The sequence below is a fragment of the Chiloscyllium plagiosum genome, unplaced genomic scaffold (genome assembly GCF_037043375.1).
Source record: "Chiloscyllium plagiosum isolate Xiang-an unplaced genomic scaffold, Cpla_swu_hap1 HiC_scaffold_39, whole genome shotgun sequence".
Classification (NCBI taxonomy): domain Eukaryota; kingdom Metazoa; phylum Chordata; class Chondrichthyes; order Orectolobiformes; family Hemiscylliidae; genus Chiloscyllium; species Chiloscyllium plagiosum.
The window spans coordinates 86,825,656-86,847,658 of record NW_028270177.1 but is presented as its reverse complement, the minus strand read 5'-3'; positions in this window follow the sequence as shown (position 1 = coordinate 86,847,658).

The following is a 22,003-nucleotide window of genomic DNA, read 5'->3' as shown; positions in this document are numbered from 1 at the left end:
ATGTGAAGTGTTAGGTTAAGACACTCATGTGCAACCTCACTGGATAAACTTGTGCTCCTCATTATTTCGATGCAAATTCATAGAAAGACAACATGGAATGTGGGGCGAAAAGAAAAATGCGTTCTTTCTCATTACACCAAGTTAATCTACAATTGAATAGAATGACTGCTCTCCCTCTTTATTTCGAATTTAATGTGGTGTCGATTATTTGTGAATCTCCCGTGCAGTGAAGGGCAAGGACAAAATTCTCGACAAGTGTATACCAGAGGTGTGAGGTGCCAATAAAAACTGCTGGAGCGGCTTGTGAAGTTAGCAACCAGACTATGACTCGAACTCGTGAATGTGGAGCACAGCGGTGTAATAACCCAACACCATAATCGTTCAGTCTTCGCAGCACATTTTGTAGAAGAGTGACATGTCACCTCATCAGGTTACATGTGGTGAAAGTAAAGGATGAGAAATTTGCAGAGCGGAATCGAAACCACGCCATTGTGTTTCTGCTTGCACCAGAATTATAACAACAGCAATTTCCAATAAATAGCCATGTTAGACAGAATGAATAGCTGTCATTGATACATTCTGAGTCAGAACTGTGTCAGAATGAAACAGAGAACAAGAATTTTCGGTCATATTCACACCTACATTTGACTCATAATTTCTTCAGTCACTTTCCCTCTCACGTGAAGAAGCAGCCATGGAGAGTGAAACAAAGGAAATGTTGTGGCTCAATGGCCTTTCTGATATGGCTGAACCTGAATTAGATTAAATCGCAAGAAACACAGTTTTGTTCGTTTCATTTTGATTTTGCTGCAACCTCACAATGTACATTGTAATAATCAGAAGTGAATTAGATTTATCTCATTGGAAAGATTGATGTTGTATCCAAATTTGCTCTGACTTTATTTCAGCTTACGGAAAATATTGCTTTGAAAATCAGAGTGTTAAAATGAAAAAGAAAACCCACCAGTTTTGTTGCTCGTTGCTTTGGCAGATTTCACCGAGTATAAAATGGACTAAACATCATGGTGTTTGTCCTCACATCTTTAACGCATATGATTAAAGCCGGAAGTCGATCTCCAAGCAACTGATCACTTCTTATTCATTATGTAATATCATCCCTTCACAATGAGAAAAATCCACTCAGTTCCATTTACAACGCTTCAGGTAGAATACTATGCCAAATCTTTCAAAATCCAGAGTTTTTGAAATCGAATCTTATTCAGCTACACACGTTCACGAAATTTCTTTACATTTAAAGTCAACCAACTAAGACATTGTTTCCCCGCAACTTCCGACCGACGACACCACATCCCGACACCTTTACCGAGCCACACGCTGTCTCCCTCCTTGTAAAATTTATTCTTTGCATGTCACCAAATGTGCCTTTCCAAATATTTTGAAAAACAGATTTTCGGAGCGAAAGCGATTCTGTTGTCATCATTTCTTTGTCCTTCACATGTTTTATCAAAGGTTTTGAATGTCTAGCGTCTCGATGTTTACGTACTTGAAAGAGGGAAGAGGCTATGTCAGTATTGGGTAGGAATCAGACAGGGAGGGGGAGTTTGCAGTTCTGGGTAGGGATCAGTCAAGGAGGGGGAGATTACAGTGTCGGGTAGGAATCAGTCAGGGTGGGGAAGATTGCCGTGTTGGGTATGGATGAGTCAAGAGGGGGTGAATGCAGTGTAGAATAGGAATCTGTAAGGTAGAGAGAGATTGCAGTGTTGGGTAGGGTTCAGTCAGGGAGAGATTGAGTGGAGTGTTGGGTATGGATCTGTCAGGAAGGGGCAGATTGCAGTGTTGGGTAGGGTTCAGTCAGGGAGGGGGTGAGTGCAATGTTACGTAGGGATTACTCAGGAAGGTCGTGTGTGCAGTGTTAGATAGGGATCAGTCAGGGCGGGGGAGTTTACTTTGGGTAGAGATTAGTCCACGAGTGGGTGATTTCAGTGTTGGGTCGGGATCAGTCAGGGATGGGGAGATTGCAGTGTTGTGTAGGGATCAGTCCGGAATGGGGTGAGTGCAATGTTGGGGAGCGATCAGTCAGGGAGGGGGAGATTGCAGTGTTGGGTAGCGTTCAGTCAGGGAGGGCGTGATTGCAGTGTTGGGTAGTGATCAGTCAATGCGGTGGAGATTGCAGAGTTGGGCAGGCATCAGTCAGGGAGGGGATGATTTCAGTGTTGATTAGGGATCAGTCAGGGAGGGGCTACCAGCAGTGTCGGTTAGGGATCTGTAAGGGAGGGGCTGATTGCAGTGTCGGGTAGGGATCAGTCTTCGAGGGGTGAGTGCGGTGTTGGATTGGGGTCAGCCACGGATGGAGAGATAGCAATATTGAGTAGGGATCTGTCCGGGAGGGGGTGAGTGCAGTGTTGGAGAGGGATGTGTCAGGCATGTGGTGGTTACAGTTTTGGTTAGAGATTAGTCAGGGAGGGGGTGATTGCAGTGTTGGGTCGGTGTCAGTGAGGGTCAGGGAGATTGCAGTGATGTATAGGGAACATTGAGGGACGGGGTGAGTACAGTGTTGCGTAGGGATCAGTCAGGGTGGTGATGATTGCAGTGTTGGGTAGGAATCAGTCAGGAGGGTGTGACTGAGATGTTGTGTAGGGATCGGGTAGAGAGAGGAAGAGTGCAGTGTTGGGTAGGGATCAGTCAGGGTGGGGGAGATTGAGCAGTTGCGTAGAGATCAGTCATGGATAGGGAGATTGTAGTGTTCGGTAGGGATCAGTCAGTGAAGGGGAGATTGCAGTGTTGGGTAGGGATCATACGGGAGGGTGGTTGCAGTGTTCGGTAGGGATCAGTCAGGGAGGGGGAGATTGTAGTGTTGCGTAGGGATCAGTCAGGGAGGGGTGAGTGCAATGTTAGGTAATGATCAGTCAGGAAGGAGCAGATTGGGTTTTGGAAAGGGATCAGTTAGGGAGTGGGAGGTTAGAGTGTTCGGTAGGGATTAGTCAGGGAGAAGTTGAGTGCATTGTTGGGTAAGGCTCAGTCAGGGAGTTATCTGCAGTGTTGGATAGGGATCAGTCAGTGAAGGCGCAATTGTTGTGTTAGGTAGGGATCAAACAGGGAGGGAGAGATTGCATTGTTGGGTAGGGATAAATCAGGGAGGGGGCGATTGCAGAGTTAGATAGGGATCAGTCAGGGAGGGAGTGACTGCAGTGTCGGGTAGGGGTCAGTCAGGGAGGAGGAGATTGCTGTTTAGGGTAGGGAACAGTCAGGAGGTCGAGATTGCAGTTTTTAGCGGGGAACAGTCAGGGAGGGGGAGATGACAGTGTTGGGTAGTGATCAGACAGGGAGGGGTGTGTGCAGTGTTGTGTAAGATCAGTCAGGGAGGGTTGACTGCATTGTTGTGTAGGGATCAGTCCGAGAGGGGGAGATTACAGTGTTGTGTAGGCATCAGTCAGGGCGGGGGATATTGCAGTGTTGGGTAGGGATTAGTCAGGGAGGGGGAGATTGTAGTGTTGTTTGGGTGATTCTGTTAGGGAGAGGGTGATTGCAGTGATTGTCAGGGATCAATCACAGACAGGGGATTGGAATGTTTGGTAGGGATCAGTCAGGGAGGGGGTGATTGCAGTGTTGCAGAGGAATCAGTCAGGGGGGTGGAGATTGCAGTGTTGGGTATTGATCAGTTAGGGAGTGGTTGAGTGCAATGTTGAGTAGGGATCAGTCGGGGAGGGGGAGATTGCAGTGTTGGGTTTGGATCAGTCAGGGAGGGGTGAATGCAATGTTGAGTGGAGTGCAGTCAATAGACAATAGACAATAGACAATAGCTGCAGGAGTAGGCCATTCTGCCCTTCGAGCCTGCACCACCATTCAATATGATCATGGCTAATCATCCTTAATCAGTATCCTGTTCCTGCCTTATCTCAATAACCTTCGAAGAAAAAATGAGGACTGCAGATGCTGGAGATCAGAGCTGAAAATGTGTTGCTGGAAAAGCGCAGCAGGTCAGGCAGCATCCAAGGAACAGGAGAATCGACGTTTCGGGCATAATCCCTTGTGCAGGAATGAGGGAAGTGTGTCCAGCAGGCTAAGATAAAAGGTAGGGAGGAGGGACTTGGGGGAGGGGCTTTGGAAATGCGATAGGTGGAAGGAGGTCAAGGTGAGGGTGATAGGTTTGAGTGGGGGTGGGGGCGAACCTGCAATCTTCTTCCTGACCTCTCTGCCCCCACCCACTCCAGCCTATCACCCTCACCTTGACCTCCTTCCACCTATCGCATTTCCAACGCCCCTCCCCCAAGTCCCTCCTCCCTACCTTTTATCTTAGCCTGCTGGACACAATTTGCTCATTCCTGAACAAGGGCGCATGCCCGAAACGTCGATTCTCCTGTTCCTTGGATGCTGTCTGACCTTCTGCGCTTTTCCAACAACACATTTTCAGCTCCTATCTCCATAACCCTTGATTCCACTATCCTTGAGAGCTCTATCCAACTTTTTCTTAAATGAATCCAGAGACTGGGCCTCCACTGCCCTCTGGGGCAGAGCATTTCACACACCCACCACTCTCTGGGTGAAGACGTTTCTCCTCATCTCTGTCCTAAATGGTCTACCCCGTATTTTTAAGATGCGTCCTCTGGTCCGGCACTCACCCGTTAGCAGAAACATGTTTCCTGCCTCCAGAGTGTCAAATCCTTTAATAATCTTAATACGTCTCTATCAGATCCCTTCTCAGTCTTCTAAACTCAAGGGTATACAAGCCCCGTCGCTCCAGTCTTTCAGTGTAAGGTAATCCTGCCATTCCAGGAATTGACCTCGTGAACCTACGCTGCACTCACTCAAGGGCCAGAATGTCCTTCCTCAAATTTGGAGACCAGAACTGCACACAGTACTCCAGGTGTGGTCTCATCAGGGCCCTGTACAGCTGCAGAAGAACCTCTTTGCTTTTATACTCAATCTCTCTTGTTATGAAGGCCAGCTTGCTATTAGCCTTCTTCACTACCTGCTTTACCTGCATGCCTACCTTAATTGACTGGTGTACAAAATCACCCAGATCTCTCTGTACTGCCCCTTTACCTAAATTGATTCCATTTAGGTAGTAATCTGCCTTCCTGTTCTTGCCACCAGATTGGATAACCATACATTTATCCACATTAAACTGCATCTGCCATGCATCAGACCACTTACCTAACTTGTCCAGGTCACCCTGTAATCTCCTAACATCCTCATCACATTTCACCCTGCCACCCAGCATAGTATCATCAGCAAATTTGCTAATGTCATTGCTCATACCATCTTCTATATCATTAACATATATTGTAAAAAGCTGCGGTTCCAGTACTGATCCCTGTGGTAGCCCACTAGCCACTGCCTACCATTCAGAATTGGAGCTGTTTATCACTACTCTTTGCTTCCTGTCAGCCAACCAATTTTCAATCGAAGTTAGTACTTTGCCCCAATACCATGAGCCCTAATTATGCTCACTAACCTCCTATGTGGGACTTTATCAAAAGCTTTCTGAAAGTCCAGGTACACTACATCTACTGGATCTCCCTCGTCTATCTTCAGAGTTACATCCTCAAACAAATCCAGAAGTTTAGTCAAGCATGACTTCCCCTTCACAAATCCATGCTGACTCTGACCTATCCTGTTACTACGATCCAGATCTGCCGTAATTTCATCCTTTATAATAGACTCCAGCATCTTTCCCACCACTGAGGTCAGACTAACTGGTCTATAATTTCCTGCTTTCTCTTTCCCACCATTCTTAAAAAGTGGTATAACATTAGCCACCCTCCAATCCGCAGAAACTGATCCCGAATCAATCGAACTCTGGAAAATAATCACCAACGCATCCACAATTTCTCGAGCACCTCCTTCAGTACCCTGGAATGAAGACCATCAGGCCCCAGGGACTTCGCAACCTTCAGACCCAACAGTTTTTCCAATACTAATTCCTGGCAAATATAAATACCCTTCAGTTCAGGTCCTTCAGCCACTGTTACCTCAGCGAGATTGCTTGTGTTTTCCCCAGTGAACACAGATCTAAAGTCTCAATTCAATTCTTCAGCCATTTCTTTGTTCCCTGTAATATATTCCCCTGTTTCTGTCTTAAAGGGCCCAATTTTAGTCTTAACCACTTTTTTTGCATTTCACAAATCTAAAAAAGTTTTTGCTATCCTCTTTTTATATTATTGGCCAGTTTACCTTCGTACCTCATTTTTTCTCTGCGTATTTCCTTCGTAGTCATCCTCTGTTGCTCTCTGAAAGCTTCCCAGTCCTCCGTTTTCTCACTTATCTTTGCTATATTATACTTTTTCTCCTTTAACTTTATATGTTTCTTAACTTCCCTCGTCAGCCATGGCCATCCATGCCTCTTCCTAGGGTCGTTCTTTCTTTTAGGACTGAACTGATCCTGCATCTTCTGCATTATACAATAAAATATTCGCCATTGTTCCTCCACTGTTATCCCTGCTAAGGTATTGCACCATTGAACTTTGGCCAGCTCCGCCCTCATAGCACCATAGTTTCCTTTATTCAACAGAAATAATGTCACTTCCAACTGTACCCTCTCCCTCTCAAATTGCAGATTGAAGCTTATTGTTTTATGGTCATTACTTCCAAATGGCTTCTTCACTTCAAGGTCCCTGACCAATTCTGGTTCGTTGCACAATACCAGATCCAGAGTTGCCTTCTCCCTGGTCAGCTCCAGCACCAGCTTTTCTAAGAAACCATAGAACATAGAACATAGAACATAGAAGAATACAGCGCAGTACAGGCTCTTCGGCCCTCGATGTTGCACCGATCCAAGCCCACCTAACCTACACCAGCCCACTATCCTCCATATGCCTATCCAATGCCCGCTTAAATGCCCATAATGAGGGAGAGTCCACCACTGCTACTGGCAGGGCCATTCCATGAACTCACGACTCGCTGTGTTAAGAACCTACCCCTAACATCTGTCCTATATCTAACCCCCTTAATTTAAAGCTATGCCCCCTTGTAATAGCTGACTCCATACGTGGAAAAAGATTCTCATTGTCAACCCTATCTAAACCCCTAATCATCTTGTACACCTCTATCAAGTCACCCCTAAACCTTCTTTTCTCCAATGAAAACAACCCCAAGTGCCTCAGCCTTTCCTCACACGATCTTCCTACCATACCAGGCAACATCCTGGTTAACCTCCTCTGCACTTGTTCCAGTGTCTCCACATCCTTCATATAGTATGGCGCCCAAAACTGCACACCATACTGCAGATACGGCCGCACCAGAGTCTTACACAACTGCAACATGACCACAGGACTCCGGAACTCAATTCCTCTACCAATAAAAACCAGTACGCCATATGCCTTCTTCACCGCACTATTTACCTCGGTGGCAACTTTCAAAGATCTGTGGACATGGACACCAAGGTCCCTCTGCTCATCCACACTACCAAGTATCTGACCATTAGCCCAGTAACCCATCTTTTTGTTACACTTACCAAAGTGAATCACCTCACACTTAGCTACATTGAACTCCATTTGCCACCTTTCTGCCCAGCTCTGCAGCTTATCTATATCCCGCTCTAACCTGCCACATCCTTTCTCACTGTCTACAACTCCTCCGACTTTCGAAACATCCGCAAACTTGCTCACCCAACCTTCTAACCCCTCCTCCAGGTCATTTATAAAAATGACAAACAGCAATGGTCCTAAAACAGATCCTTGCGGAACACCGCTAGTGACGGCACTCCAAGATGAACCTTTGCCATCAACTACTACACTCTGTCTTCTTCCAGCCAGCTAATTCCTAATCCAAACCTCCAACTCACCCTCAATGCCATACCTCCGTATTTTTTGCAGTAGCCTACCATGGGGAACCTTATCAAACGCCTTACTAAAATCCATATACACCACATCTATCGCTTTCCTCTCGTCCACCTCCTTAGTCACCTTCTCAAAGAATTCAATAAGGTTTGTGAGGCATGACCTGCCCTTCGCAAAACCATGCTGACTATCCTTGATCGCATTATTCCTATCCAGATGCTCATAAATCCTATCCCTTACAATTCTCTCTAAGACTTTGCCCACAACAGAAGTGAGACTCACCAGCCTATAGTTACTAGGGTTATCCCTACTCCCCTTCTTGAACAAGGGAACCACATTTGCTAGCCTCCAATCTTCTGGCACTAATCCTGGAGACAATGAGGACATAAAAATCAAGGCCAATGCCTCTGCAATCTCCTCCCTTGCTTCCCAGAGAATCCTAGGATAAATGCCATCAGGCCCAGGGGACTTATCTATTTTCACCCTTTCCAGAATTTCCAACACCTCTTCTCTACATACCTCAAAGCCATCCATTCTACTTAATTGTGACTCAGTATTCACATCGACAACAATGCCCTGTTCCTGAGTGAGTACTGACGAAAAATATTCATTCAGTGTCTCCCCAATCTCTTCAGCCTCCACACGCAACTTCCCACGACTATCCTTGACTGGACCTATTCCTACCCTAGTCATTCTTTTATTCCTGACATACCTACAGAAAGTCTTAGGGTTTTCCCTTATCCTACCAACTAAGGATCTTTCATGTCCCCTCCTTGCTGCTCTTAGCTCTCTCTTCAGGTCCTTCCTTGCTACCTTATAACTCTCAATCGCCCCAATTGAACCTTCTCGCCTCATCTTTACATAGGCCGCCCTCTTCCATTTAATAAGGGATTCCAATTCCTTATTAAACCATGGCTCCTTCACACGACCCTTTCGTCCCTGCCTGACGGGCACATACTTATCAAGGACACTCAACAGTTGCTCTTGAACAAGCTCCACATATCAATTACGCCCTTGCCTTGATGTCTACTTTTCCAAGCCACACATCCTAAGTCATGCCTCACCGCATCATAATTTCCCTGCCCCCAGCTCTTGCCCTGCAGTGCACACTTATCCCTCTCCATCACTAGAGAAAAAGTCACCGAATTGTGGTCAATGTCCCCAAAGTGCTCACCTACCTCTAATTCTAACACCTGGCCTGGTTCGTTACCCAGAACTAAATCCAGTATGGCCTCACCTCTTGTTGGCCTATCTACATATTGTGTCAGGACGCCCTCCTGCACACATTGGACAAACACTGACCCATCTAACGAACTTGAGCTATAGCTTTCCCAATCAATATCAGGAAAGTTAAAGTCTCCCATAACAACCACCCTATTACTTTCACTCTTCTCCTGAATCATCCTCGCAATCCTTTCTTCTACGACTCTAGGACTATTAGGAGGCCTGTAAAAGACTCCTAACAGGGTGACCTCACCTTTCCTATCCCTAACCTCAGCCCAAACTACCTCAGATGGCGAGTCTTCATCCATCGTCCTTTCCACCACTGTAATACTATCTTTGACAAGCAATGCCACATCTCCCCCTCTTTTATCCCCACCTCTGACCCTACTAAAACATTTAAACCCTAGAACCTGCAACAGCCAATCCTGTCCCTGCTCTACTAATGTCTCCGTAATAGTCACAACATCGAAGTCTCAGGTACCAACACACGCTGCAAGTTCACCTACCTTATTTCGTATACTTCTTGCATTGAAGTAGACACACTTCAAGCCACTTTCCTGTTTACAGGCATCCTCCTTTGAAATTGATGCCATGTTCCTAACCTCCATTCACTCCAGCTCCTGCACCCTAAAGCTACAGTCTGGGTTTCCATGCCCCTGCAGAGTTAGTTTAACGCCCCCCCCCCACCCCCCAAGAGCACTAGCAAACCTCCCACCAAGGATACTGGTGCCCCTCAGTTTCAGGTGTAGACCATCCTGTTTATAAAGGTCCCACCTTCCCCAGAAAGAACCCCAGTTATCCAAATACCGGAATCCCTCCCTCCTGCACCATCCCTGTAGCCACGCATTTAACTGTTCTCTCTCCCTATTCCTCGACTCTCTATCACGTGGCACGGGTAACAAACCAGAGACAACAACTCTGTTCGTTCTAACTCTGAGCTTCCAACCTAGCTCCCTGAAAGCCTGCCTAACATCCTCAGCCCTCCTCCTACCTATGTCATTGGTGCCAATGTGGACCACGACTTCGGGCTGCTCCCCCTCCCCGTGAAGGACCCGGAAAACACGATCAGAGACATCACGTACCCTTGCACCTGGGAGGCAACATACCAAACGTGAGTCTCTCTCGTTCCCACAAAACCACCTATCTGTGCCCGGAATGATCGAGTCCCCAATTACTATTGCTCTGCTCTTCCCTTCCCTTCTGAGCAACGGGGACAGGCTCCGTGCCAGAGGCCTGAACCCCATTGCTTGCCCCTGGTAAGTCGCCCCCCCCGCCACAAGTATCCAAAACGGTATATTGTTCTTGAGGGGAACGGCCGCAGGTGGTTCCTGCACTGGCTGCTTCCTCCCAGTCCCCCTCACTGTCACCCATCTATCTGCCATCTGTGGAGTTACTACTTCCCTAAAGCTCCGATCTATGACCCCCTCCGCCTCCCGAATGATCCTAAGTTCGTCCAACTCCAGCTCCAGTTCCCTAAGACGGTCTTGGAGGAGCTGGAGATGGGTGCACTTCCTGCAAGTGTAATCAGCAGGGACGTCCATGGCATCCCTCATCTCAAACATGTTGCAAGAGGAACATTGCACTGCCTTCACTGCCATCCCTCTGAAAGTAACCTTTTTTTAAAAAAAAAACTGGGTCTAAAGAATACAACAAGCAAAATGCATCACTTACCTACTTACCACAATGGGTCTTATTATTAGGTTAGAGGAGGAGGGCGGGTGGGAGACACTACCTCTGTAGTGCCTCGGGTTCTTGTCCTGCGCGCTTTTAAAGGGAAGAAACCTACCCGGGTAACCTTACGCTCTACCTGCTTCCGGGTCTCGGCTGCCCCTCTGGTCTTCGTCACTTCCCCCTGCTGCTCCCGCTCTTTCTGTGAAGAGAAAAAAAACACCGCTGCCCGCTACCGGTAAGTAATTTTAATACAAACTGTCTTGCCTTAGCTGTTGCTCGCACTCAAAGTGACCGTTGGCGTCGAAGGGTGAGTATTTATATTCACTGCTTTCCTTCCCGGCTGCCCCGCTGGTCTTCGTCTCTGAGGCACTCCAGAAAGTCTCTTTCCTGAGGTCCAATACCATCCTGATTCTCCCACCTCTACTTGCATGTTGAAATCCCCCATAACAACTGTAGTAACATCTTCGCGACAGGCCAATTTCAGCTCCTGAGTCAACTTTCATCCGACATCCAGACTACTGTTTGGGGGCCTGTATATGACTCCCAAGAGCGTCTTTTTTCCCTTGGTATTTATCAGTTCTATCTATGCTGACTCTACATCCCCTGATTCTCGGTCCCCCCGCGCAAGGGACTGAATATCATCCCTTACCAACATGGCCACCCCACCCCCTCTGCCCGTCAGTCTGTCCTTACAATAGCACGTGTAGCCTTGAATATTCATTTCCCAGGCCCTGTCCACTTGAAGCCACATCTCAGTTATCCCCACAATATCGTATCTGCCAATTTCCAAAAGAGCCTCAAGCTCATCCATCTTATTTCTAATACTTCGTTCATTCATGCATAGTATTTTTAATTTGTTACTGCTCTCACCCTTCCCATCAACTCCTGTTCCACTCAATCTTACAGCATGATCCCTTTCTGAGTTTTCTGCCTCATTGATACCGTTGTCTTTCTTGACTTCTCTTGTTCTAACTTTCCCTTCAATTTCCTTATTAAACATCCAGTCCCCCCCCCCCCCTCCCCCCCCCCCCCGCTACTTAGGTTAAACGTAGCTGTGTTGCAGTAGCAAACCTGCCTGCCAGAATGCTGGTCCCTAACCTATTTAGATGCAAACCGTCTCTCTTGCAGAATTTATGCTTAACACAAAATGTACCCCAGTGATCCAAGAATTTAAATCCTTGCTTCCTGTACCAGTTTCCCAGCCACACGTTCAAGTCCATTATCTCCTTGTTTCTGGCCTCACCAGCCCGAGGAACTGGAAGCAAACCGGAGATAACCACCTTGGACGTCCTGCTCTTCAGCTTTCTTCCTAGTTCTCCGTACTTCCTCGAATCTTCTCTCTCTAGTTCTCTCTCTCTTCCCAGTCAGTGAGAGGGAGACTGCAGTGTTGGAGAGGGATCAGTCAGGGAGGGGGTGATTGCAGTGTTGCGTAGGGATCAATCAGAGAGGTAGAGATTGCCGTGATGCGTCGGGATCAGTCAGAGAAGGGGAGATTACAATATTGTGTAAGTATCATTGAGGGAGTGGGAGATTAGAGTGTTGAGTGGGAGTTTGCAGTGTTGTGTAGGGATCAGTCAGAGAGGGGGAGGTTTCAGCGTTGTATAGGGATCATTGAGGGAGGGGGAGATTGCAGAGTTGGGTAGGGAACACTCAGAGAGGGAGTGAGTGCAGTGTTGGGTAGGGATCATTCAGCGAGGGGGAGATATCAATGTTGGGTAGGGAGCAATCAGGGAGGGGGAGATTGCAGTGTTGGGTTTGGATCAATCAGGGACTGGGAGATTGTAGTGCTGGGTCGGCATCAGTCGGGATCACATTGCAGTGTTGTGTAGTGATCAGTCAGGGAGGGGGAGATTGCAGTGTTGGGTAAGGTTCAGTCATGGTGTTGGTGAGTGCAGAGTTGTATAGGGATCAGTCAGGGTGGGGGAGATTGCAGTGTTGGGTAGGGATCAGTCAGAGAGGGGAAGATTGCAGTGTTGGGTAGGGATCTGTCCCCTCTCTTTGGCCCTTCCCTCTCTCTCTCGCCCTCCCCCTCTCTCACACTCCTGTCTCTCTCGCCCTCCCCTCTCTCATACCCTCCCCTCTCTCACAACCTCCCTTCTTCTCGCCGTGCAGTCTGACTTGCCCTCACTTCTCTCTCGCTATCCCGTCTCTCTCGACCTCCCTTCTCTCACCCTCCACTCTCTCTCGCCCTTCCCCCCTGCTCTCTCGCACTCCCTTCTCTCTCTCCCCTCTCCCACTCCTGTTTCTTACCCTCCCCTCTCTCTCGCACCCCCTGTCTAGCACTCCACTCTCTCTCGCCCAACCCTCTCTCGCCGTTCCGTTTCTCGCCCATCCCCACTCTCACCGTCCACTCTCTCTTGCCCTCTCCTCACTCTCGCCCTCCCTCTCTCTCGCTGCTCACTCGCTCACCCCTCACACTCCCCTCTCTATCTCCTCTTTTTCGCCCTCCCCCTCTCTGCCTCGCCTCTCTCTCCCATTCCACTCTCTCTCCCCCACCCCTCTCTCACCCTTTCCACTCTCGCCCTCACCTCACTTGCACACCCCTTCTTTCCCCCACACTCTATCTCTCATACATCTCTCCCCCTCTCCTCTCACTCTCTCTCCCCTCACTCTTGCCCTTTCCTCTCTCTCCATTGACTCACTTGCCCACCCCTCTCACTCTCCCCTCTCTCTCCCTCCACTATCTCTCACCCTCCCCTCCATTTCTCCCTCCCTCCACTCTCTCGCCCTCACCTCTCTCACGCCCTACCCTCTCTCTCCGTCCCCTTTCTCCCCCATTTCTCACTCACTCTGCTCTCTCCCTCCCTCCACTATCTCTCACCCTCCCCTCGTTCTCTCACTACCTCCCTCTCTATCTCCCTCCCTTCCTCCTTCCCCTCTTTCGCCTTCCCCCTCTCTCGACCTCCACTTTCGCCACTCCCCAATCTCTCACTCTCCCCTCTCTCTTCCCTCCCTCTCGCCCTCCCGGCCCTCTTGCCCTCCCCTCTCTCGCACTCCCCTCTCTCTCGACCTCCCTTCTCTCACTCTCCACTCTCTCTCACCCTTTCCTCTCTCTCTCTGCTCTCTCGCCCTCCCCTCTCTCGCCTTCCCCTCTCTCTTGCCCTCTTCTCTCTCGTCCTCCACTGTCTCTTGCCCTTCCTTCTCTATTGCCCTACCCTCTATTGCCCTCCCCTACCTCTCGCCCTTCCTTCTCTCCCCCTCCCCTCTCTCTTGCCCTCCCCTCTCTTTCCCTCCCCTCTCTCACCCTCTCCTTTCTCCTGCCCTCCACTCTCTCCCCCTCCCAAATCTTGCCCACCCCTCTCTCGCACTCCCCCCTCTTTTGCCCTCCCCTCTATGGCCCTCCCGTCTCTCGCACTGCCCCTCTCTCGCCCTCCCCTCTCTCCCCCTCCCCTCTCCCTTGCCCTCCCCTCTCTCGCCCTCCCCTCTCTCTTGCCCTCCCCACTCCTGCACTCCGCCCTCTCACCCTCCATTTTCTAGCACTCTGCTGTCTCGCCCTCCCCTCTCTCGGCCTTCAAACTTTCGTCTTTCCCTCTCTATCCCTCCTGTTTCTCACACTCCCCACTCTCTCTCTCTCCCTCCCCTCTCTCTCCCTCCCTCTCTCGCCCTCCCTTCTCTCGCACTCCCCACTTTCTCGCCCTCCCCTCTCTACCCTTCCCCGCTCTCTTACCCTCCTCTCTCTCGTCCTCCCTTCCCTCTCTTCCTCTCCTCTCTCTTGCCATCCCCTCTCTCACTCTCCCCTCTCTCTCGCCCTCCCCTCTCTCACCTCCCCTTTCTTTTGCCCTCCTCTCATTCCCCTCCCCTCTCTTGCCCTCCGCTCTCGTGAACTCCCATCCCTCGCACTCCCCCTCTCTCGCCCTCCCCTCTCTCTACTTTCCCGCGCTCCTGCCCTCCTCTCTCTCGTCCTCCCCTCTTTCTCGCACTCCCCTCTCTCTTGCCCTCCACTCTCTCGCGCTCCAATCTCTTGCTCTCCACACTTTTGCACCCCGTCTCTTACACTCCCCTCTCTTGTCATCCCCTCTCTCCCTCTTGCCTCTCTCTTGTCCTCCTCTCTCCCGCCCTCCCCTCTCTCGCCCTCCCTTCTCTTGCCCTCCCCTCTCTCCCACTATCTCTCTCTCCCTCCCCTCTCTCTCCCTCCCCTCTCTCTTTCCATCCCGTCTCTCGCCCTCCCCTCTCTCTCCCTCCCCTCTCTCTTTCCCTCCCCTCTCTTGCCCTCCCGTCTCTCCTGCCCTCCCCTTTGTCGCACACCCCTCTCGCCATATCCTCTCTGCCCTTTCCCTCTCTCTTGCCCTCCTCTTTCTCGTCCTCCCCTCTCTCATGCCCTCCCCATTGCCCTCCCCTCTCTCTCGCCCACCCCTCTCATGCCCACCCCTCTCTCGCACTCCCCTCTCTCTCGACTTCCCCTCTCTTCCCTCCACTCTCTCTTGCCCTCCCCTCGAGCGCCCTCCCACTCTCTTGCCCTCCCCTCTCTTGCACTTCTGTCTGTCGCCCTCTGCACTTTCGCACTCCCTTCTCTCGCACTCCCCTCTCTCTCTTGCCCTCCCCTCTCTCCCACCCTCCACTCTCTCGCCATGCAGTCTGTCTCGCCCTCCCTTCTTTCTCACTATCCCCTCACTCTCGCCCTGCCCTCCCTCGCACTCCCCTCTCTCGCTCCCCTGTCTCTTGCCCTCTCATATCGCGCCCTCACCTCTCCCGCCCCCCTCTTTTTCTCTCTCACACTCCCCTCTTTTGCCCACCCAGCTCTCTTGCCCACCACTCTCTCGCCATCTGCTCTTCCACCCTCCCCTCTCTCGCCCTTCTCTCTCTCTCACCACATCCACTCACTTGCCCTCCTCTCTTTTGCCCTCCCCTCTTTCACCCACCACGCGCTCTCGCCCTCTCTCGCCCTACACCGCTCTTGCCCTCCTCTCACTACCCCTCCCCTCTCTCGCTCTCCCCTCTCTCGCCCTCCCTTCTCTCTCACCCTTCCCCTCTCTCCCCTTCCCCTCATGCTCCCTCCCCTCTATCTCTCCTTCCCCTCTCCCTTCTCCTTCACTTTCTCTTGCACTCCTTTCTCTTTCCCTCCGCTCTCTTGCCCTCCCCTCCCTCTCTCCACCCTCCCAATTCTCGCCTCCACTCTCTCTCTCCACGTACTTTCACTCCCCTCTCCATCACACCGCTCTCATCTTCCCCTCTCTCACTCACCCCTCTCTCACATTCCCATTTCTCCCGCCCTCCCCTCTCTCCCCATCCCCTGTCTCTTGCCCTCCCCTCTCTTGCGCTCTCCTCTCTCTTGACCTCCATACTCTCTCGCCTGCCCCTGTCTCACACTCCCCTCTCTCTCACACTTCCCGCTCTCTCGCCCTCCCCTCTCTTTCACCCTCCCCTCTCTTTCGCCCACCCCTCTCTCTTGCCCTCCCCCTCTCCTGCCCTCCCCTCTCTCTTGCCCTCCCCTCTCTCACAGCCTCCCCTCTCTCACAGCCTCCCCTCTCTCACAGCCTCCCCTCTCTCACAGCCTCCCCTCTCTTGACCACCCCCACTCTCTTGACCTCCCCTCTTTCCCTCTTCTCTTGCCCTCTGCTCCCTTGCCCTCCCCTCTCTCGCCTTCCCCTCTCTCCTGCTCCCCTCTCTCTTCTGCCCTCCCCACGCTCTCGGTCACCCCTTTGTCACTGTCCCCTCTCTCTCTCTTCCCTCTATCTTCCCCTACCATCTCTCTCGCCTCCCCTCTTTGACAATCTCATCTCACCACCATCCCGTCTCTCGCCCTCCACTCTCTCACCCTCTGCTCTCTTGCCTTCTGCTCTCTAGCCCTCCCATCTCTCGTCTTCCCCTCTCTCCCACGCTTCCGCCCTCTCGCTCCCTCCCCATTCTCGCCCTCCACTCTCTCGCCCAACCCTCCCTCTCACCCTCCCGTTTCTCTTGCCCTCCCCTTTCTCGCCCTCCGCTCTCTCGCCCACCCCTCTCTCCCTCTCGCCCTCCCGTCTCTTCGCCTCCCCACTCACGTCCTCCCTTCTCTCTCACCCTCCCCTCACTCTTTCCCTCCCCTCTCTCGCACTCCCCTTTCTCTCGCCCACTCCTCTCTCACACTCCAATCTCTCTTGCTCTCCTCTCAGTCCCCTACCCTCTCTCACCCTCCCTTCTCTTGCCCTCCCCTCTCGCACACTCCACTTTCTCTCGCCATCCCATCTCTCCCCACCCCTCTCTCTTGCCCTCCAATCTCACCCTCCCCTTTCTCCCGCCCTCCCTTCTCTCCCCACCCCCTGTCACTTGGCCTCCCCACTCTCTCGCCCTCCCCGTTTCACACTTCACTCTCTCTCTCTCAGCCTCCCCTCGTCTCTGTCTTGCTCTCCCCTCTCTTTCACCCTTACCTCGCTCTTGCCCTCCCCTCTCTTGCCCTCCCCTCTCTTGACCTCTCGTCTCTCATTAGCCCGTCTCTCAGCATCCCCTCTCTCGCCCTCTGCTCTCTCACCTACCACTCTGTCCCTCTTCTCCCTCTTGTCCTCCCCTCTTTCGCCCTCCACTCTCTCTCTCAACCTCCCTCTCACGCCCTCCCATCTCTTTCGACCTCACCTCTCTCTCGCTCTCCCCCTTTTGCCCTCCCACCTCACACGCACTTCCCCTCTCTCCCTCCTCTGGCCACTCTCATCCACCCCTCTGTCTTGCACTCCTCTCTGTCTCCCTCCCCTCTTTCCACTCTCTCATGCCTTCTCCTCTTTCGCCCACCCCTCTCTGTCAACCTCCCCTCTCTAGCCACTACCTCTCTCGCCCTCCCCTCTCTCTCGGCCTCTCCAACCCACCGTCCACTCTCTCTCGCCCTCCCCCGCTCTCTTGTTATCCCCTCTCTCTCCCTCGCCACTCTCTCGCACTCCCCTCTCTCTCTGCCCACTCCCGCTCTCCTCTCTCTTAGTCTCCCCTCTCTCACGCCCTTCCCTTCGAGCCGTCCCCTCTCAGTCTCCCACCCCTCTCTCGCCCTCCACTCTCTCTCACCCTCCACTCTCTCACGCCTCACCTGTCTCTCGCCTTCCACTCTCTCACCCTCCCCTCTCTCGCCCTCCCCTCTCTTGCCCACCCTCTCTTTCGCCGTCCCCTCTCTCATGCCCTCCCCTCTCTGTTACCCTCCCCTCTCTGGTCACCATCCCCTCTTGTCGACCTCGCCTTTCTAACTCCATTCTTTCTCTTTCCCTCTACTGTCTCACCCCCCTCACCCTCGCATCTCTCTCACCCTCCTGTCTCTCTCCCATCACCTCTCTCACCCTCCCCCTCTCTCTCGCGCTGCCACTCTCTCACTATCCCCTGTCACTCTCCCTCCCCTCTCTCCCCCTCCCCACTGTCTCCCCTACCCTCTCTCCCCCTCTGCTTTCTCTCTCCTTCACCACTATTGTTCTCTTGTCTCTTGCTCACCCCACTTGAGATCAACTCTCTGTCTCCCTCCCTTCTCTCAACTCTCTCACACCCTCCCCTCTTTCACCCACCCCTCTCTCTCAACCTCCCCTCTGTCGCCACCACCACTCTCGCCCTCCCCTCTCACCTGCCCTCCCCACTCTCGCACTCCGCGCTCTCTCGCCCTCTCCTCTCTCTCTCGTTGTCCCATCTCACGCCCTTCCATCTTTTGACTTCACCGCTCTCTCGATCTCCCCCTCTCGCTCTCCCCCTCTCGTTCTCCCCGCTCTCACCCTCCCCTGTCTCTCGCCCTCCCCTCTCCCCTTTCCCTCCCCTCTCTCGCCCTTCCCTCTCCCTCCCCTCTCCTTCCCCTCTCCTCTCTCCCCTCTCCTCTCTCTCCCTCCTTTCTCTCGCCCTCCCCTCTCCCTCCCCGTGCCCACGCTCCCCCTCTCCTTTCTCTCCCGCCCCTCTATCGCCTTCTTCTCTCTCGCCCTCCCCTCTCTAGCCCTCTCGTCGCTCGTCCTCCTGTTTCTCACCCTCCCCTCGCTCTCCCAACCGTCTCTCTCCATCCCCTCTCTCGCCCTCCCCTCTCTGTCGACCTCCCCTTTCTCCTTCCCAGCCCTCTTTATCTTCCTCTGCTCTCTCTCGCCCTCCCATATTTCGCCCTCCTCTCACTCTCGCCCTCGTGTCTCTCACGCCCTCCCCTCGTTCACCCACCACTCTCTCGCCCTGCCCTGTCTCACCGTCAACTCTCTCTTGTCCTCCCTCTCTCTCTCTCTCTCGTTATCCCCTCTCACCCGCGCGGCACTCTCGCTCTCCCCCGGTTCCCTCTCTCTTACCCTCCTCTCTCTCTCGCCCTCCCTTCTCTCTCACCCTCCCCTCTCCTTCGCCCTTTTCTGTCTTTCGCCCTCCCCTCTCTAACCCTCCCCTTTCTCGCCCGCCCCTCTCTCTCTCTCGCCTACCTCTCTCTCCCCCTTCCCTCGCTGTCACCCTCCCCTCTCTCCCAACCCTCTCTCTCCATCTCGTGTCTCTCGCACTCCCCTCTCTGTCATCCTCCCCTTTCTCCTTCTCTGCCCTCTCTATCTTCCTCTCTTCTCTCCCACCCTCCTGTATTTCTCCCTCCCCTCTCTCTAGCCCTCCTGTCTCTCTCGCCTCCCGTCTCTCGCCCTCACCTCTCTGTTACCCTCCCCACTCTTTCAAACTCCGCTCTCTCTCGCTCTCCACTCTCTCGTACTCACCTCCCTCACCCTCCCCCTCTCGCCCTCCTCTCTCTCACCTTCCCCTCACTCTCGCACTTCCTCACTTTCACCCTCCCCTATCACTTTCCCTCTCCTCTCTCTCCTACTTCTCTCGCTCGCCTTCAACTCGTTCACACTCCCCTCTCTCGACCACCCCTCTCTAGCCCACCCCTCTCTCATCCGCCACTCTGTCTCTCTCCTCCCTCTTGTCCTCCCCTCTTTCGCTCTCTGATCTCTGTCGCCCTCTCCTCTCACGCCCTCCCATCTCTTTCGACCTCACCTTTCTCTCGCTCTCGCCCTCTCGCCCTCTTCTCTAATGAACAGTAAGTGATCCGTTGCTTGGAGATCGACTTCCTGCTTTAATCACGTGGCTAAAAGATGTGATCACCATGATGTTTGTTAGATTTAATGATCAGTGAAATCTGCCAAAGCATGAGCAACAAAACTGTTGGTTTTTCTTTTGGACTTTAATCGTCTCTTTTTCTAAGCAGTATTTTCTTTCAGCTGAAATAAATTCGGAACAAATTTGCATATATCATTAATCGCTCCAATGAGATAAATCTAATTCACTTCCGATTATTACAATGAACAATGTGACTTTCAGTTTAATTAATAAAATGAAACGAACAAAATAGCGTTTCTTGCGATTTAACCTTATTCATTTAAGCCATATAAGAACGGCTATTGAACCACAAGATCGCCTTTATATCCCACCGCCAAACCGTTACCACCCGCTGCCTGGAAGAGAAACGCCTCATATTCTGCCTTGGGACCCTGCAGCCACACGGGATAAATGTGGATTTCAACATTTTCCTCAATTCCCCTCCCCCCACATTATCACAGTCCGAAGCATCCAACTCGGCACCACCACACTCCGGACCTATTAATCTTTTCTCCCTCTGACTTATCACAATCGCCACCACCTCCATCCAATTATCGCTTTCCCAGCTACCTTCCACCCAACCCCAACTGCCGCCCATTTATTTCTCCGCCCCCACCTACACGTCTCATTCCTGATGAAAGACTTATGCCAGAAGCATCGGTTCTCCTACTCCTCGGTTACTGCCTGACCTGCTGTACTTTTCCAGCATGACAATCTCGTCATGGCGAAGATAAATTAACTTAGTTCAGGCCCTTTATCTGAGAGCGGAGAAGAGTGAGTGAGGAACAGATGAAGGTGTACAGTAAGGGGGTAGATACGTGTTATAGGAATAAATTTCTTATGGGAAGTGTTTACAACCATATATCTACGTTAAACGCAAGGGGGAGGATAATCAAAGGAGATATAGGAAGAACATTTTCATTCTGAGAGTGTTGTATAATTGGAACTCACTGTTTGAACGTGAGTTCAAACACTTCAGGAGTCTTTCACCGAATACTTGAGAAGCTAGAGCACACATGGATAAGGACCAGGTCCTGGAAAGTGGGGCGAAGACAAATAGATATCTGATCAAAGATCCGAAAACCGTATGGAAAATACGGAGCATGGAAGCATGGGAAGGGTAAAAGCATGGATACGACTGTCGATCTGTTACAAGGGATCTGTGGAATGCTACACGAGTCAAAAGGTCACTGTGGCTGGATGGGATAAGCAGAGTGGGATGCTCCTCCACCAATTAGCAGAGTCAGACTGGGGCTGAACGGTTACTCTGACAGGCTGAGATAACAGCAATTAGTAACGTCAGCCTTGCCAACTTAACATCATGATTGCAGGTTGGGACAAGTCGTGACAATAAATATTTAGGACTTGACTTTAAATATTTAATTGGTAGTTAGTAGAGTCAGCCTGCTTGGAACCCTTGTAGCAGAAAAAAAATACACTAAATATCTAATCAGCCTGGGACAGGAAAACATTGTGGTGAATGGGGTAGCTAAAAATCTAATCATGACAGATTAGTCTGGGCTGTAAGATCATTGCAGCAGAGGTGGAAGTAAAATACATGATCGTGACAATAGAAAAACTCTATTGGCAGAAGTAGAGCGATAATGGTTTATTGTATACCGGGAGTGAGTTAGTTCTGACTAACAAGTTGGGCATCCTGGTAAGGTAACAAAAATATAATTAAAGAAAGGATATAAAGAGCCTGGATCCTGAGTTTCGGGGTCGTTAAAGAATTTGCTTTCTGATTGTCACGGCTTTTTGTCTGCAAATAAAATATCTACTCCTTGAAGAACTCCCCGCATCTCCTGGAGATTTATTACATTTTCTCCACGACAACCACAACTTTGGATCCAGTAAAATTGTGGCTAGCGCAGCTCGATGGTGCAATGAAAAGCACGTTAGATTTCTACAGCTTTGTTAACATTGCTATACAAAGTTTCTTGGTTTGAGTTCCACCAGAATCGGAGTTCAGATTTCAGCTGAATCAATTATTATTCTGCTGATACATCGTTAATTCCCGTCGTCTGGGGTTCTCGAAATTGCCGTTTACCATAGAAAGTTCCTTACCCCCTTGTTGGTGAGTTTTGACGGAATCATATAATTTGAAGCATGATCAGACCAGAATCAACTGCTAACCCAAGAAACCTACAAACGTTGTGCAAAAACCCATCTCTAAACGTATTCTCCTCCAATAATTGCACAGGCATTATCGATTGCTTAAATGTCTTTTCACTTTGGGCGACAGGCTGTTGTGGATGGACCGGGGAAAGATATTGATGTATTTGGTCAGTCATGACGATGTCAAATGGCGGAGTAGGACCGGTGTTTGGTATAGCATCCTCCTGCTCCTCTCTGTGTGCTGTTTCTGACAGAGGGTTTTCAACAATAACATG